General features: G+C 42.1%; 2 pseudogenes; one reads left to right on the top strand and one right to left on the bottom strand.

Annotated features, from left to right (window-relative positions):
* Positions 1–16,760, top strand: part of LOC136284123 (fibroblast growth factor receptor 1-like) — a 159,982-nt pseudogene that overhangs the window by 136,885 nt on the left and 6,337 nt on the right.
* On the bottom strand, positions 377–7,361 carry LOC136284429 (uncharacterized; annotated as a pseudogene).

Raw genomic sequence — 16,760 nt, 5'->3', positions numbered from 1 at the left:
GAACAACACTCACAAATTTACGCAAATTTCTGACTTGATTTATAAAAATTATCTTAACAGCAATTTTTTTTTTTTTTTTTTTTTTTCTTGTCTCTATCAGCCTACAGTCAATAACAACAACAAAGCACTGACAAGTGCACCAAGTGAATAAACGGTAAACTAAGAAATGCAAAAGTGAAGTAAATAAAAAGTTTTTTTTTTTTCCAAGAAATTCCACTAACCTCCATTTATAAACTATGAAAATGGTTATCATCACTACCAAAGCATTACTAAAGTAAAAGTACGAAAAAACTACGTCTTAAAATCAAAAACTATGAAATATTGAGGCTGAAATTCTCGAAATCTAAACTACAAATTACCACAGAGTGTTATAAGACTACAACCTTAGAGGTTCAGCAATTCTGCTATTAAGCCTCAGTCCTGCAAGAGGAGTTGCTTCAGATGACTCCTCGTCTTCGTCACTTCCAGTTTCGTCTATATCCGCAGCAGTAAGTTGATTACCATCATACTCTTGTACGCCAGCGTCTCCCGTCAAAAAGGTCTACAGCATCACTTTGGTCGTCCATATAGTTTCCAAGATCGTCTTGTTCATCCTTCGTGTGTACTTGGCAAGTCTTAGGTTCTTCTTCTACTGCCTCCTTTTCAGATTGAACTGCTACAGCACCTTCATAACCAACGGTATTTTCAGGTTCACTTGTTACACCTTCTTCGTCATCAGTTTGAATTTCTGGAGGGAAGACGAATCACTGAGGCCTTCTTTTTCGATCAGAGGATTGTATTCTAAAGAATCAAGATCTTCTTCTCTTCGATCACACAAGGGAATGGTGAGGCATCGGGTTTGTTCACCTCATTTGCGGAGCGTGCGAAAGAGGTAGGATCTTCTTTTTCAGTAACAGAAAGGCATTCTGTGGCTTCCAAATCTTCTTCCCCAGGTACAGGGGAGCATGCTGAGTTATTGGAATCTTCTTCCTCACCCACAAGGGGGCATGCTAAAGAATCAGAATTTTTTCTTCGTCAGTCACAAGGGGACAGCTGAAGCTAGACCGTTTTCGTCCATCACCAGGGAGGATGTAAAGGATCAATTTCTTCTTCCTCAATCGCAAGAGGGCACTCGAGTCATCATCATTTCTTCTTCTTTTCTCAATCGCAAGAGGGCACTCGGTAGTCATCACTCTTCAAAGGTCACTCTCATCATCACATCTTCTTCAAAAGGTTCTCGCTAAATATGGTAAAGTATCACTCTCCAAAGGGTACGCTTGGGCATATCTTTCTTATCACTCTCAAAAGGGTATGCTGCGCAACCTTCTTCTTCTACTTTGATTCCGAGAGGGAAAGCTGTAGCACCATCGTCAATTCCAACCATAGAGGGATGTGCCGTAGCACCGTGCTTACCCACTTCACGGGCGAGATTTCCTGCAGCTGCCCCTTTGTCTTGTAAGTTAATAGCGAAGGGGAAAGCTGTAGCACCATCGTCAATTGCAACCACAAAGGGATGTGCAGTAGCACCGTGCTTACCCACTTCATGGGCGAGATTTTTGCTGCAGCTGCCCCTTTCTCTGTAAGTTAATAGCGAAGGGGAAAGCTGTAGCACCATCGTCAATTGCAACCAAAAAGGGATGTGCAGCAGCACCGTGCTTACCCACTTCATGGGCGAGATTTGCTGCAGCTGCCCCTTCTCTGTACGTTAATAGCGAAAGGGAAAGCTTGAGCACCATCGTTATTGCAATCACAAAGGGATGTGCCGTAGCACCGTGTTCACCCACTTCACGGTCGGGATCTGTTGCAGGTGCTCCTTCGTCTCCTACGTTAATTCCAAGAGGGAAAGCTGTAGCATCATCGTCCACTGCAACCAGAAAGGGATGTGCCGTAGCACCGTGTTCACCCACTTCACCGATGGGATTTGCTGCAGCTGCTCCTAGCTCGTCCGGTCCTGCATCTTCTGGGTTTGCAACAGCTCCACGGTCATCGACAAAGTTGTACTTATCCTGATCATACTTGTCATCGTCAAAGATATCTACATATGTCTATGAAAAAGATTAGAAGGTAATCAGAACTGCATGAGTTAAAAAATCTTGAACGAATGAATTTCAAAAATTCAAAAAAGAAATTCCAAAAAAATGAGTCACTAAAAAGAAAAAAAAAAGAGCAGATCAGATATCAATCACAAAACACAAGAACCATTAGTACTTGCATGAATTGATAAGAAAAAAGTCAGGTAAGGTCTTCCTTTCTGTCAAAGTTTTCCAAAAGTGTTATTTTAAGATCTGTTCCGTTCTTTCTTGTGTGTAGGGAACAGAGGGAAAATAAGGATCCAGACTGACATGACGTAACCACACTTGCATATGTTTAAAAGTAACATTGGTTCATGATGAAACTGAATTCACAAATTGTTAGCGGCTGGGTAGTTAATGCGTTTTGACATCACATTGACGAAAAGAAATTCGCAATTGACTTGGTAGGATACCAATTTCAATTCTAAAGTATATCCTGAATTAGACGCTGTATGGCAAACCTTTGTTTTAATATATGTATCCATTGTTTGGTAGAGCTTCACAAAGTGTGGCCGGCTGGCGCTTTCGTATTTCCAGCAGCAGTTTAACATCACCGCGTATCTATAGAAAAACACAGGGACATATGATCACAGTAATTCCGCGATAGGCATTAATATTGCAAGTAGCAAAGTTGAGAAACCACAACTAGTTACAAAAATAACTGAAATGCTAAGTTTATCTCATTACATTGCAGCTCAAACGAATTCTGTGATGAAAAACCCACCGTATTCTTTATTTGACTCAACAACTTTTCATTTTAATTTTTGTAGTGACAAGATAAAATTAATTTCTTAGGAAGGCTACTTATTCAGAGCGAGTGTATCAAAAACACCTGACCACAGCAGCAATCGATGTTGCTTTTGACTTATATAACATTCCACACAGAGGAAGCAACACTTACAAACTGTCGTCGATATGTTCAGGCTTTGGCAGACGATAACCTTCTTCGATTTTTTTCATTGTCGTGGATTGAGACCATCCTTCGTAAGGAATGCCTCCTGTGGAAAAATAATGTTTTTTTTTCTGTTGGCCAAAAAAAAAAGCACACTTTTTTTTGTTGTAATCACTTTCATTCCTCTCAGCGCGATCGAAATGATTCTTCTGTGAAAACGACAATTAATTGCTGAAATACATTTCGGTTTTACATCAGATGAAAGAGTACTAAAAAAAAAAAAACAAATTTAAGTGTAGCGATGGATTTAAGGTTTTTCAATAATGTACTAAATACTTTCAGTTCTACTTAAACTTAAGCTTTATTTCAAGTTGTTATGCATCGTCATAATTTTATTTATCAGCGACATTGAGAGTGTTGCTTCTACTTCTCTATTGTACAATGCTCTTTTGTCCGCTCGGTATATCACTCAGTTAGTAATTATGCGTGCAATTTCGGCAGTATATTTCCTGAAATAAAGTAACAAATAAGTTAAGTACCGACAGTGAAGATTTCATACAAGACGATGCCGTAGGACCACCTGTCAAAGAAATGGAAGGATGACGATATATCTCAACTGGGGTAGAAAGATAATAATCACTCAGATACTTGGGATGTTTAAAAAAAACATGCCATCAAGATATAAGCAACCTCCTAAGAGAAAACGCCATATTTATTAGTTTGATTATCCACTCATCCTTTCATCCGTCTTTTCTTTGTCCTAATCAGATTTTGGATATTGCTCGTTAAACTTAATATTCATGTAAAGTCTCATACTACAGCTGTAACCTCAGCTGTTCCTCAGCTTGACGTTTCCTAATGACCCTCTAATCAATAGAGCACTGAATATTCTTTCCCTCGCTACGTTAAGGTAGAATCGTAAAAAATGTTCACTCTTGGAATATATGTAGATAATAACCAATACAGTACGTACACATCGCTTTTGGTTGACAGCTGTTCCACATGTCCAAAGAGAATCTCGGGTGCAGTCCATTTGATTGGGATCCCATCCCTGGAGTAACCAAAATATTATAAACATCTGAAATCTAAAGAGGCTTGTATACAACTTCTAAAATAATTTGCATATAAGATTAAAACCGTGATGTGAGGATTCACGATAAAGTCAGCAGTAGACACCTTTGTACAAATTCTATGAAAACAATTCACACACTCCTTTTGCTTTAAATTTCCTCCTGTACTTTGCCCTTCGAGTTTGTATCTTTGCTATTCAGAGAACGATATCTCTCTCTCTTCCGGCTTTCTTATTTCCTGTGTTCACTCCCTAGGTTTTTTTTTTTTTTTTCTGTGAAAGTTTCGATACGCTTAGAATGGCTTCCCATTAAAAGGGAAATATTTTTGCAGTAAGACTGTATAACTGAAAAGAAAGGTTTGTAAGGACAGTAATATTTTAATTCTTCACATTTTTTATCTTCCATACCAGCAGCCCCAAAACCAATTGACTAAATGATGAAAAAATTCTGAAAATTACCCTCTTGGCATTTCCTGGGCCGTATTTGAAATCCTGAGAGAGCCCAAAGTCAGTCAACTTGCAGACACGATGCTCATCAAGAAGGATGTTACGAGCTGCAAGATCGCGATGAATTATCTGAAATCGAAAAAAAAATGATATGATCTAAAAGGGACTTTTATAAACTACATAAAATAAAAAAATAAAATATAGGTAGAAAGTTTACACATCATGCTTGTCAGACCATTTCTCTGTGAAATAGTGACTCTAATGTGCTGGATTTTTTAGCCGTATGGAGTATTTACTTTGACGATTTGCAAGTCATGCCATTTTAACACATGCAGGACCACATACTGACCAGAAAGAGTTTGAGCACTTACCCCTCTGGACGCGAGGAAAGTCATACCATGTGCGATCTGTTTAGCAAACAGCACCATGTCATATGTTGTCAAGTGGTCGACCCCTCCGACCCCATGATGATATTGGTCGAAAACCCCCCTGGATTTTCTGAGATAACCCAGCAAGTCACCTCGCCACAGGTACTCCATGATAAGTATTGGCTGAGCTAAAAGGAAAAAAAAAAAACAAGAAAATTATTTTACGGCAAGCAGTGCAGAAGTTCCAAAATGTGTTTGAAATGTACATGCTTTATCTAGTTATACATTTAGTTATATCTGTAATGAAAGAAGGAAAGAAAGAGAGAAAAAACGAAGATAGAAAACGGATGGACACACACAGATAGAAAAAGAAATACAGACAGACACACACACAGACAGAGAGACAGACAGACAGATAAACAGAAGACAGAAAAAATAGGGATGGCAGATAAATAGACAAAGACTTGCCATCGTAAGTTAAAAGTTTTTTATCACAATTAGCATGTAGATTTTAGAGCTAAATCTTCCAAGTAAAATGCCCCTCATACAGTGCGAAGTAAATTTCATTTTAAAACAGTCAAAAAATTGAAATAACCCTTGAATTAGTACACCATCTAAGCAAGACAATACTGATAGAAGTAATTGTACCAGTGGTCGGACTCAGAGATGTTTATCGTTACTGTGAATTAGCTGATATATAATCATAACAATAGCTGATTACCTCCAACTGTAACACAACCAATGAACTTAACAACATTTTCATGGCCCTCCCTTCCAAAGAGTTTTAATAACTCGATCTCTCTCAGCAGGGCCTTCCTTCCTTTCTCTCCGGAGATTGCTAGGAAACCACACAAAAATTAGATAAAAAAACAAACTTTGCATGTCAAGAGAGACACAATTATGTGGTAAACATCCACATCTTTTGTATACTGGTGTTATATTAGCGCAACTTTATAATGCATTTGGTCTACATAAAAAAAAAATTAGTTTTCTAAACCCATATAATCCATACTTGCCACAAAAATGTCAGTTAGCCGTTGTTCATTGTATTGAACATGAAATTTCAAAATAGATTCATCCTTGTTGAAAAAAATTATTTGCTAAAAAAACGCTGCACATCTCGAGCATTGTTGTTAACTAGGCAAGCTCATTGAACCGCGCAATTGTTTACAGACAACTTACAAAAGTAGAGACGCAATTAAGCCTAGAAATTGCACCTGTATATAATACCTAATCGGTCGAATATATATTTGAGACATTTTTTTTTTTTAAATATATGCTCTGTTTGCGCCTTCTTGTTTCCTACCGTTCATATGGTCATACATAATCCTTGCTTTTATCTTACTAAAAACTACAATAATTCGTAGCATTTCCAGAGTTATTGTAAATTCATTTGACTCTGTAAGCTTGTTACAGTCGAACCTGTATTTAGCGGTCACGCACGGGAATGGTTGACCGTTTAATATAGGTTCCACGAATAGGGCTACTATTGATAAAAGTTTAAAAATGCCACTCTATGCCATCACGGACCACTTAACATACACAACCTCGCTCAAAAATATTCCTAACATTGATTTCGGGAGATAAACATGGATTAAATTTTACTTGAAAGATTATTCTTAATTTTATTTGAGTACTTCCGCTTTAGTGACCGTTCAATACAGGTGGGGAACATTAAAAATAGGCTGTTGGGACTTAGTAAAGGGTGACCACAACTGCTTGATATAAAAAGTACTATAAGCAAAGGAGGAAAGTTTCGGGACTTTGAAAACCGACCGCTTATTACAAGGTGACCGCTTCATACAAGTTCTATTGCATTATGATTTTCAGCTTTTCCAGCGAAGAAGAAGATCATACTACTACCACCACTACTGGCAAATGGCTCGAGTTTTTTTTTTGCGCCAGACTCACCCTCTCCAGGTTTCTTTGAGGTCACATGACATTATTTCCCATCAAAAGTTTCTAAGCGAGCACTTTTTACAAAATACGACGACGGAGTGACATTTTCAGTATTATGGTATTTTCCGCTTTTATTCGCTTGAATGCAATTTAACCAATAAATTTTCATTTTTTCTCCACAGCTTCTAATACTTCAAATGATTCGTGTTCTGTTCTGTTGTATGGTTAGTAGCGTTGTATGACAAAAGACTTAACAACTGGTCCCCCGGGGAACCATCCGCTAACAATTTGACATGCCAGCTGGTAAATCATTTTAACAGCGCATAGTTTTTTTTTAAGCTATCCATGTTATGTATCAAGTACGTTAATAAAGCATGTTCTAAGTGAAATGCTCTTTATTAAGATATATTACTCAAAAAATTAATAAAGGATAGTTTAATCAAGCTTTGTATGAAAAAAAGTAAGTACTTACGTAGGTAGCATTTCGCAGCAACGTGCGATTTCCAGGTCTGCCTCGAGAACGACCCAGTAGCGCTCGCCACACTGAACCGAATGCCCCTTGCCAATATGCTCGCGAAGGTTCAGCGGTCAACTGCAATCTCCCATCCATCTGTGTTTACGTTCAGCTGATCCATCTCAACTTCATCTTCCCCTTCACTGAATAATTGCAGATGAAAACAAGACTTTAACTATCTGTGTTACCTATCTATCTTTTCCTTCTTTGAATCTGGTTTAACGTAACGTGGTAAAGATATCCTCTATATCTTCACTTTTTTTTTTTTTTTTTTTTTTTTTTTCATTTCATTTCCGGGTGCTTCAGAAAATTATCACTTGCCAATGAAAAAAATTTGAAATAGGTGAAATTTGGAGCTAATTTACTGAACCCGTTTTTTCGAACGCATCGACCAGAGAGGAGATTTTATTTGAATAAATTGAAGATAACCTAGCGCCGACTGTGTTTTTCGGCATTTTACGTCATATAAATATCGTGCCTCCTACGCGAGAAATGAAATACTAATTAAAACCATCCGAAGTATTGTCCACAATCGATATATCGAGTGGTATTTTTAAATCGGTCTACAAGACTCCGAGTGTATTTCACTGTAGTTTCTGTAACAAAGAGTGACGAAGGGTCGTTGTGAGTAAGAATGACATCATTAACTAAATTAAAGCTTGCGACTCAGAAAACCCGTGTAACTTATATTTGACCCAGTTCGAGGCTACGCCAGTGAGCTGAGTGGAGAGGCTCCTCTGAAATGTCCGAACCTATAATAATGAGTCAGCTGTAGGGAGTCGGGGGGCAGTAAATAAATTATATGCCGTAGCAACTCTGGACGCACCGCACTCCAATCAGGTTAGGGGGGTATACACAATGTTCGTTGGCACTAAACTGCTGGCGGTGGGGGCCGGATCTGGTGGAAAAAAGACCGATGGAAGGAAATTCGAACAAAAAGGACACAAAACACACCGGTGACTTAGGGAAGGGGGGGTAAGAAGAAGACGAGGATAAGGACTAGCTACGGATAAGGCAACGTCCGTTGGCAACTGTTTTTCAAATCCTATCAAGTTCTGGGTCCATAAGACTAAAAACCATGAAGGGTTGTCGGAAAACTGGGCGCCGCGTGGACGGTGGAATTACCTAAAGGATCTGACTGGAAGGGGGGTCTGTCAGAACAACCTGGTCCTGGAAGCGTCGTCTCTGTTCTAGGCTGCGACAATAACGGCCCTTGGGGTGCGCTGCGGGACAGCACACATAGGTGCGCCAGGGCGCGTCTGTCCCAAATCATGCAGACAATTCTATCTCCTGTCTCTGTGTGAAAGCGTAGCGGGGTCGTAGATGGAACTCGTCCTTTCTAGGTTCTCGCGCGCTGTTCGTGTTAGAGTATCAAAGGAGATTAGTGTTGAGGGGCCTGTGGGAAAAGGCGGCAAGTGAGGTCTGGCCGGGTGTGATCGGTGTTCTCGCAGAACAGGGACATTACTGGCCTGTGCATGAAAGCCAAAAGCGAGGTCATGAAGAACAGCAGAGAAGCCGGAGAGGAAAAGGTGGCCAGGGGCAGCCGCTCTACGAGAAAGAGGAGGCCAGATAAATGGGCAGACAGGGGGGTTGGGAAGGATAAAAAAAAAAAAGAAAAGGGTCGGCCAGTAGGGGTGCTGTGTCAGAGAGAAAGTAGAGGATAAGGGTTGTCGGAGGATGGCAAATTTTCAAGTGTCGGGAGCCGGAATGTGGGGGGAAGGGGGGGACGATCAAGGAGGGGCACATCCGCCCGAAAGCAGCAGGGGCGAGAAGGCCCAGCCGGAGTCAGTTGGGAGAACCCCTGTGTAGCGACACACAGCAGGCAGCACACAGGGGGCAGGGCCACACAGAGGGACATCTGAGGGCAGAACAGCGTCTGTCAGAAGTCGACAGCAAGGCCACCCACCAAGCGACAGGTAGACAGCGGCAGGGTCGCAGCGAGAAGGCACAATCCACGACAGACATAGAAGACCAAGGAGTGAGAACGCACAAGAGAAAAGGAAAGACCAAGGCGAAAACCAGCAGAAGGTGGTGGCCCGGAGAGGGGGTGGAAGGCCAGTCAAGAAACAGCACAGCGTGGGGACTAGCGCAAGGAATGCGGCCTACCCAACAGCCCCACGACAAAAAAAGCGCACATACAGGGCGCGAACTCAAACACGGGTGTGCGGCCGAATAGTGACCCAACAAAAAAGAAAAAGCACTCTAGTAAGCGTGTTGCAAGAATAAGACGGACATAGTCTAAACAGAGGAATACGATGAGCACATCTAATTCAGCAACGTGCTTAAGCAGTCCAAAGTATCAAAAGCTAACGGGGGAAAGATGAACAAAGTAAGAGAAAAAGCAGAAGTAAAGGACCGAAAAATAGAGGGAAAGGAGAGTAGTTAGGAGGAGGAGTGACGAGAGAAAAAATCTAGAACAGAGAAAGAAAAAAGACAGGAAAGAAGTGGGCGGATCGGGGAGCTCAACAAAAAAGCGAGACTGCGAAACAAAGGAAGAACGTCTGGGGCCGAAAAATGTAACGGCTTCACGTGCACGCCGCGAACAAGGTCGCCCATTACGAACGTCAGCGACGCAAGTGAAGCTCGGGGTCTGAATTCGAGTAAGAGAGAGGGTCGAAGGGTAACGGAGCGGAAAAAAGGGGGGCGCCGGCACCTCACCCCAAAGACAAAACTCAGATAAGATAGAAATCAAAAGTCGGACACAGAGGAATACTAGAAGGGAAGCGAGAGGAGCGAGAGAATAAAATGCGGAGGGAAATAGAGGGAATCGTGGGGCACGAAGCTACGTACAAAGTTAAAAAAGTAGGCGACCCCAAGCACAGGAATAGAATCAATTAGAATATCAATCGAATGTAGAAAACAATAGGGAACCCGGCAGGAAGAATCACTAACCACGTTAAGAGGGCCACCCACTGGAGAGGGTGGATCAGAAAAAACAGGAGTAAAAAAATTTGAATGAGGTCGAGGAGCAGGGGCTAGGAGAGCGAACAATGGTAAAAAACAGGGGGAATAAACAGCACTACAAGACTGATAAAAAAAGACGACACACCAGGACTGTGGGCCCAAATGTAGAGGTTGAGAGAAAGCAAAATGGGGGGTGAAGTCTTGGTAGACGCGGTGCAAAAGTATCGGGGCGGTCTGGCGATGGGCTAGAAGAGCACCATCGACTGTTCCCAGACAAAAAAGTATGAGAGGCTAAATCGCTCTCGCTCGTCTCTCAGGCAAAGAAGGCGAGAAGCAACGACTCTGTGGGCCTCTCGTGTTGTCTCATGCGGGCATGCCCCGCATGAAGGTCTGCCCGACTTAGTCGATCGAAAGGTTATCATGAAGAAGCGGGGTATGCTCCTCCTTCGCTGACAACTCGCTAAACGAGTGCTCCTGAGTAGCTGGAGTGTAGGTCAGTGGGGGCGGAGCGCTGGAAAGACAGCATAGAGGGATGGACCGAAAAAGAGTTTAATTCACCAGCGGGGCAGGACAGAGGGCGAAAAACCTGGCACAACGGTCGCATAACGACGGGGGAGGACGCGCGTCGCACGGCTACACACAGCACAAAGCCCAGCACCCACTGAAGTCGTGACAAAAAACACGCACCACTGCGTACCCGAGAGCTAATAAGGGACGTGGGTAACTAGCACAATGTAGGAAAGAGTCAAAAAGGCAGATGGGACACACGAGTCGGGGATATTGGCTTGTGCGTCCATATCGATCAACGCGACGGAGGTTCCGGAACCAATGTGAGAAACTTGAAATGGCTGGGCCCTACAACGTACTCGGGTAAACATAGCTCGTGCCGCAAAGACGGGGAAAGAGGAAAAGGGTCACACCTCGGGAATTACAAAAGTGGTACAACCAAAGCTAGGAATAGGCGGCATGGGCCGGAGGCAACGGGTATATTCTCAACACGGAATGAAACAGAGTGGGGCGGGCGGGGGAGTGGGCTGAGTTAAACCAAAAAGAAAGTTAGGGAACAAGTGAGCGAGCAGGACCAGTATGAGAAACGAAAAAAACTAAAAACCCAACCTAGCAACTACTCTCCCTGTCACATATTTCCAGCGGAACACATTCGAATAGACGTAAAAGCGTTAAACAACTTACAAAATAATAACCCACCACGACCACACGGAGAACAAGATGCGGCTTCTGCAAACGGAATAGAGAGGGTCAGAGGCTCTATAGAGTATACTCAAAAAAAACAAAAAAACCAAAACAAGGACAGTCGGGGGAAGAAGAACAATAAACGTTAAAGATAAAGCGGGAAATTTCGGAGAGGGGGGGCAAAAGATACAAATTCACTGAGCAAAAAACCAAACAACCATAAAGCAATAAAAACAAAATAAAAAAGAAGAGGAAAATCAAAAAGAAAAAAAACGAAGGGGACACGAAGGATTCAGGTGGGCAACGACATCATGGGGGGGGGGGGGGTACAGGCGGGGGGATACACAAAGAAATAAGGGACAAAATCACAGGGTAACGAACAACGGGTGCAGATCACGGCAGAGGCAGGACTCAAGCACAAACCAGGCAGGACGGGAAAATAAGGGCGCATTCGGCGAGGAACCTTCCGAACGTCCACGCCACGCTTCTTGCCTCTCTCTAAAGGGTAACGGGTGGCTGGAAAAAAGCACGTGGACACCCGCGAAAGGGAGAAAAGAGGATTTCACTAAACGAAATGTCGAGCGTATCCACTCTGGGCGGCGAAAAGTTAACCACAGTGCCAGGGAGAATCACGTGCAAGGAAATGTTTCGCGAGACACACAAATGAGGCTAAGACAAGGGAGGGTCTCAAAGCGGGAGAGGGAAAGGGGGCGATAAAGCAGAAACACCAGTCGGCGACAGGGTTACCAGGAACCAAGCACTTTGGTGAGTCCGGGAATTCTTATCGAACGCGGTCGCGAGCAGCCTCAGCGGAGATCGCGGAAACAACTAGAAGAAATAGTACAGGTTGGGTGCTGGCAAGACATTCAGGAGACTGTAACCGGGCAGCGTAGGGTCGAGTCGGCCGGGCAAGTGTCATGAGGAATACCAGTGTGATGTCGGGGGGGGGATGTAAGGGAGGGGGCGTTGCGGATCGGGCGTGAAAAAAAGTACGCAAGCACACTTATTCTATGCTCATCAACTGCTGAGGGCGGAATAACGACATCGGAAATCAGGGCCAGATTGGGCCAGGGGGGGAGGGGCAGGCTATACGTCTATTTCGAATCCAGCACGAGCGAGTCGAACCCGGGCAATATGGGTCGTAGTGCGGTAAACTTTCCGGGTACCCATCTACGCATTCTGTGCTCTCGAACAATCACCAACAACAACGGCACGCGGAGAGAGGCCAGAACTGCGGAAGCGGAAAGTAACGCGAAAAAAGACATGGGCGCGAGAGGTTGGAGGGGCGAAGACGCGAGCTATATGCACCTCCCAACCGGGAGAAAAAGCTGAATAACTTTCGCGTAGCGGTTGGAAGAGGCAGATCGCCAAGAAAGAGCAAAAGGAACGGAGACGCAACGCCCAAGTATAACTAACAGCACCCTGAGGGGCATGCTCTACATTAACCCGGGACTAAAAAGACGGAAAACTGAAACAGACACGCCTTCCGGGACACACGAATCGGAGGTCCGAAAGCGATATTACGCGGGCGAAAGGAAGTCCTCCACAAAGGGGGAGGCTTGGAACTCGTAAGAGACGGAGCGATGAGGAAGGAGAATATCACAGATTTAGGATTTACGGATTTACACGCTGAAAACGCACGAAATAAGTTGTTATTCGTAAGCGGTCCAAGAAGCCGGAACCAATCAAAGGGCGCAATATCACTTGTTTACTTGTGCGGGAAAACGATTACATCTACATCGGGAAGTATTGTGCTTTTTGACGCGCGGAGCGTACAACGTCATTCTAATTAATCCTGTTTATGAGATAGTTCTCGCTGTTTCAAGCCACTCGGTAAAATTATCAAAAATCCGCTCTCAGGACTTTTGTAACGATGTCAAACGTCACTTTCACAACGATCGACTGACGAACTTCTGTGAAAGAATAATGCGGAATAGAAAGCATGCAGAACAAAAACACAAGGAACACAGCGAGTCGGTTTGTACCAGAAATCTTACTCGTTCGCTGCGCACACCTGTTCGTTCCTTTCCGATACTACCAACTCGTGCGTAAATACATACGGACAGACTTTTCATGAAGTATTCTCTATCGATTGAATTGTCATGAGAGTTCTTGATACCGTCTAATTGCGTGAAAATGGATTTCCACAATGTTATCCACGGAAATCCTTTTAACCGTGTCAGCTGAGAAAAATGTAGTAAGTCCACTCTCCTCAGGAAGTGATAGAGAAACGACCAATGAGGTTGTTGTAGTACCTTTAGAATTTAGACGGGACGGATCATCTACTTGAAATCAGACCTGCTACGCAGTACTGCTGGAAAAGAAAAAAAATTCGTGTTGCATGACCTCACTTGCTGTGTCCTGTGATACACCAAGGGCGGATAAAAAAGAACACGAGAAGATGGAACATTATGTATCAAGACCTTGATTTAGATAGTTCAGCGGAGGAGGATCCTGGCGGGTTGAAGTAGTAAACCAGGAAATTTAAAACATAAAGCTTCAAGCTTGTTCTGAAACTCTTTCGAAACTCACTACGAAACACTTTCGCGCTGCAAAGTCAACGAAGAAACAATAAGCATAAGGTGGAAAAAGATGGAGAAACAATAACAGAAAGAGCAATTATAGATACACGATTAGATGAAAAAAAAGAGTAAGCTGGCTCTTACTGAATTTGGGAAGAGGACAATGGCGAATATTCTTGTGAAGCACGTAACAAGCCAGGAACTGTGGCTCGCTCTGTTGTGACAGTAAATGTCAAAGGTAAGTTGTTTAAGCAACCACATATAATTTCAGTAAATAACTATGTAATTACGCGTCCGCTTCTATGTTCCTCAGAAACCTCTTCCAGTGGTTTTTTAGTCTTCTGGAAACTAGAAAAATTTGAAAGAATTTGAAAAAACTGTTTCAAAACGAGTTTGAAACAGTAGCTGTATATTATACATATTCTGTAATTCTTTCACCAATCTTTCTCTTTCTATCTACCTGTTTTTTGTAAATTAACATATCTGCGTCTGTTTTTCAAAAGTTTATTCCCGGCCACCCAACGCAAGCAATGAACAACGTAAATTTTTGGACCAAAAAAAAATTAGCTCTCTATTGGATAATTGGTGATATTAATTTTTATTTTTAATGCCAACCAGAAAATTCCTTTCCTACTAAGCTTCTTCAATTATTATATCGGGAAATTCAGAGGCTCCCTCCAGCAGCTCACTGGAGTGGTACTACATTGGGGGACCTTTGGCTGCTGTCGTTTTTCTACTGGCGCTCACTTCATACATTAAAAAACGCCGTGAGACAGGTAAAATGTTACCATACGAAAATAAGATGTCTTCATATGGTAGATTGAGATTGTGGCTTTAATACGTCAGTGTTTTGGAGCACGAAGGAGCCTTTTTAAGCAGGTCATATTGTGCATTTCCAGCACTGATTTTGAAGGTCCCTTACAGTCCCGGCAAAGCCCATTACTAATAAATTACAAAAAGGTTACAAATTATATGAAACTAATACCATGATAACCCACCTTATTCCTTCTCCTGTTGTTTGACAACAGAGTCAAATATAAGTTACACGTGGTTTCTGAGTCGCAAGCTTTAATTTAGTTAATGATGTCATTCTTACTCACAACGAAGCGATTTCTTTCATCTGTTTCCCATATCCTTTGACAATAGCCCCACCTGAGGTGCCACCTAGGCTGCGGTAAGTGAATTCCTTTTTTTTTAATGCTCAATGTCTGAACGTGTGGTTATTTCCGAAGTTTCTAACTCTTGAATAAGTCTCAGTAGAGTAGTGATAAGCGCCACTGCTGAGTAAAAATACGTCTTTTTTTTTTGTTCGGACTGACTATGTTCACCATTAAGAGCACACTGGCCAAAATAAAAAAAGGTTTTTTATTTCGAACCAGCAGCAGTTTTCGAAGCCGTTCTTATCAAATGGCAGTCAAATGTTTCCTAACATCCTGTCTGTTTTGGATTCGTTCGTCCTTCACTTGTTTTGACATCTTGTTTAGTATCTTTTTTTTTTTTGTTACCAGTATGCCAGGTTGTGGGTGGCGTACTTTTAAAGAAGAAGAGAAGCTTTGACCCTTCGTCACTCTTTTGTTACAGAAACTACAGTTGAAATCACTCGGAGTCTTGTAGACCGATTTATAATAATATTACTCGATGTATCGATTGTGGACAATACTTCGGATGGTTTTAATTAGTATTTCATTTCTCGCGTAGGAGGCACGATATTTATATATGACGTAAAATGCCGAAAAACACAGTCGGCGCTAAGTTTATTCATTAAAATCTCCTCTCTGGGTCGATGCGTTCAGTAAATTAGTATCTAAATTTCACCTATTTCAATAATTTTTTCATTGGCAAGTGATAATTTTCTGAAGCACCCGGAAATAAAAACGAAAAAAAAAAATTAAAGTGAAGATATAGAGGATATCTTTACCACGTTACGTTAAACCAGATTCAAAGAAGGAAAAGATAGATAGGTAACACAGATAGTTAAAGTCTTGTTTTCATCTGCAATTATTCAGTGAAGGGGACGATGAAGTTGAGATGGATCAGCTGAACGTAAACACAGATGGATGGGAGATTGCAGTTGACCGCCTGAACCTTCGCGAGCATATTGGCAGAGGGGCATTCGGTTCAGTGTGGCGAGCGCTACTGGGTCGTTCTCGAGGCAGACCTGGAAATCGCACGGTTGCTGCGAAATGCTTCCTACGTAAGTACTTTTTACTTTCTTTTACAAAGCTGATTAAACTATCCTTTATTAATTTTTTGAGTAATATATCTTAATAAAGGGCATTTCACTTAGAATATGCTTTATTAACGTACTTGATACATAACATGGATAGCTTAAAAACTGTGCGCTGTTAAAATGATTTACCAGCTGGCATGTCAAAAATTGTTAGCGGATGGTTCCCCGGGGGACCGTTTGTTAAGTCTTTTGTCATACAACGCTACTACCATACAACAGAACACGAATATCATTTGAAGTATTAGAAGCTGTGGAGAAAAATGAAAATTTATTGGTTAAATTGCATTCAAGCGAATAAAAGCGGAAAATACCATAATACTGAAAATGTCACTCCGTCGTGTATTTTGTAAAATTGCTCGCTTAGAAACTTTTGATGGGAAATAATGTCATGTGACCTCAAAGAAACCTGGAGAGGGTGAGTCTGGCGAAAAAAGCTCAGAGCCATTTGCCAGTCTAGTGGTGGTAGTATGATCTTCTTCCGCTGGAAAAGCTGAACGTCATAATGCAATAGAACTTGTATGAAGCGGTCACCTTGTAATAAGCGGTCGGTTTTCAAAAGTATCGAAAAACTTTCCTCCTTTGCTTATAGTGCTTTTTATATCAAGCAGTTGTGGTCACCCTTTACTAAGTCCCAACAGCCTATTTTTAATGTTCCTTACCTGTATTGAACGGT

This window comes from Pocillopora verrucosa, chromosome 11 (assembly GCF_036669915.1).
Source record: "Pocillopora verrucosa isolate sample1 chromosome 11, ASM3666991v2, whole genome shotgun sequence".
Taxonomy (NCBI): domain Eukaryota; kingdom Metazoa; phylum Cnidaria; class Anthozoa; order Scleractinia; family Pocilloporidae; genus Pocillopora; species Pocillopora verrucosa.
This window is presented reverse-complemented; position numbering and strand designations above follow the sequence as displayed.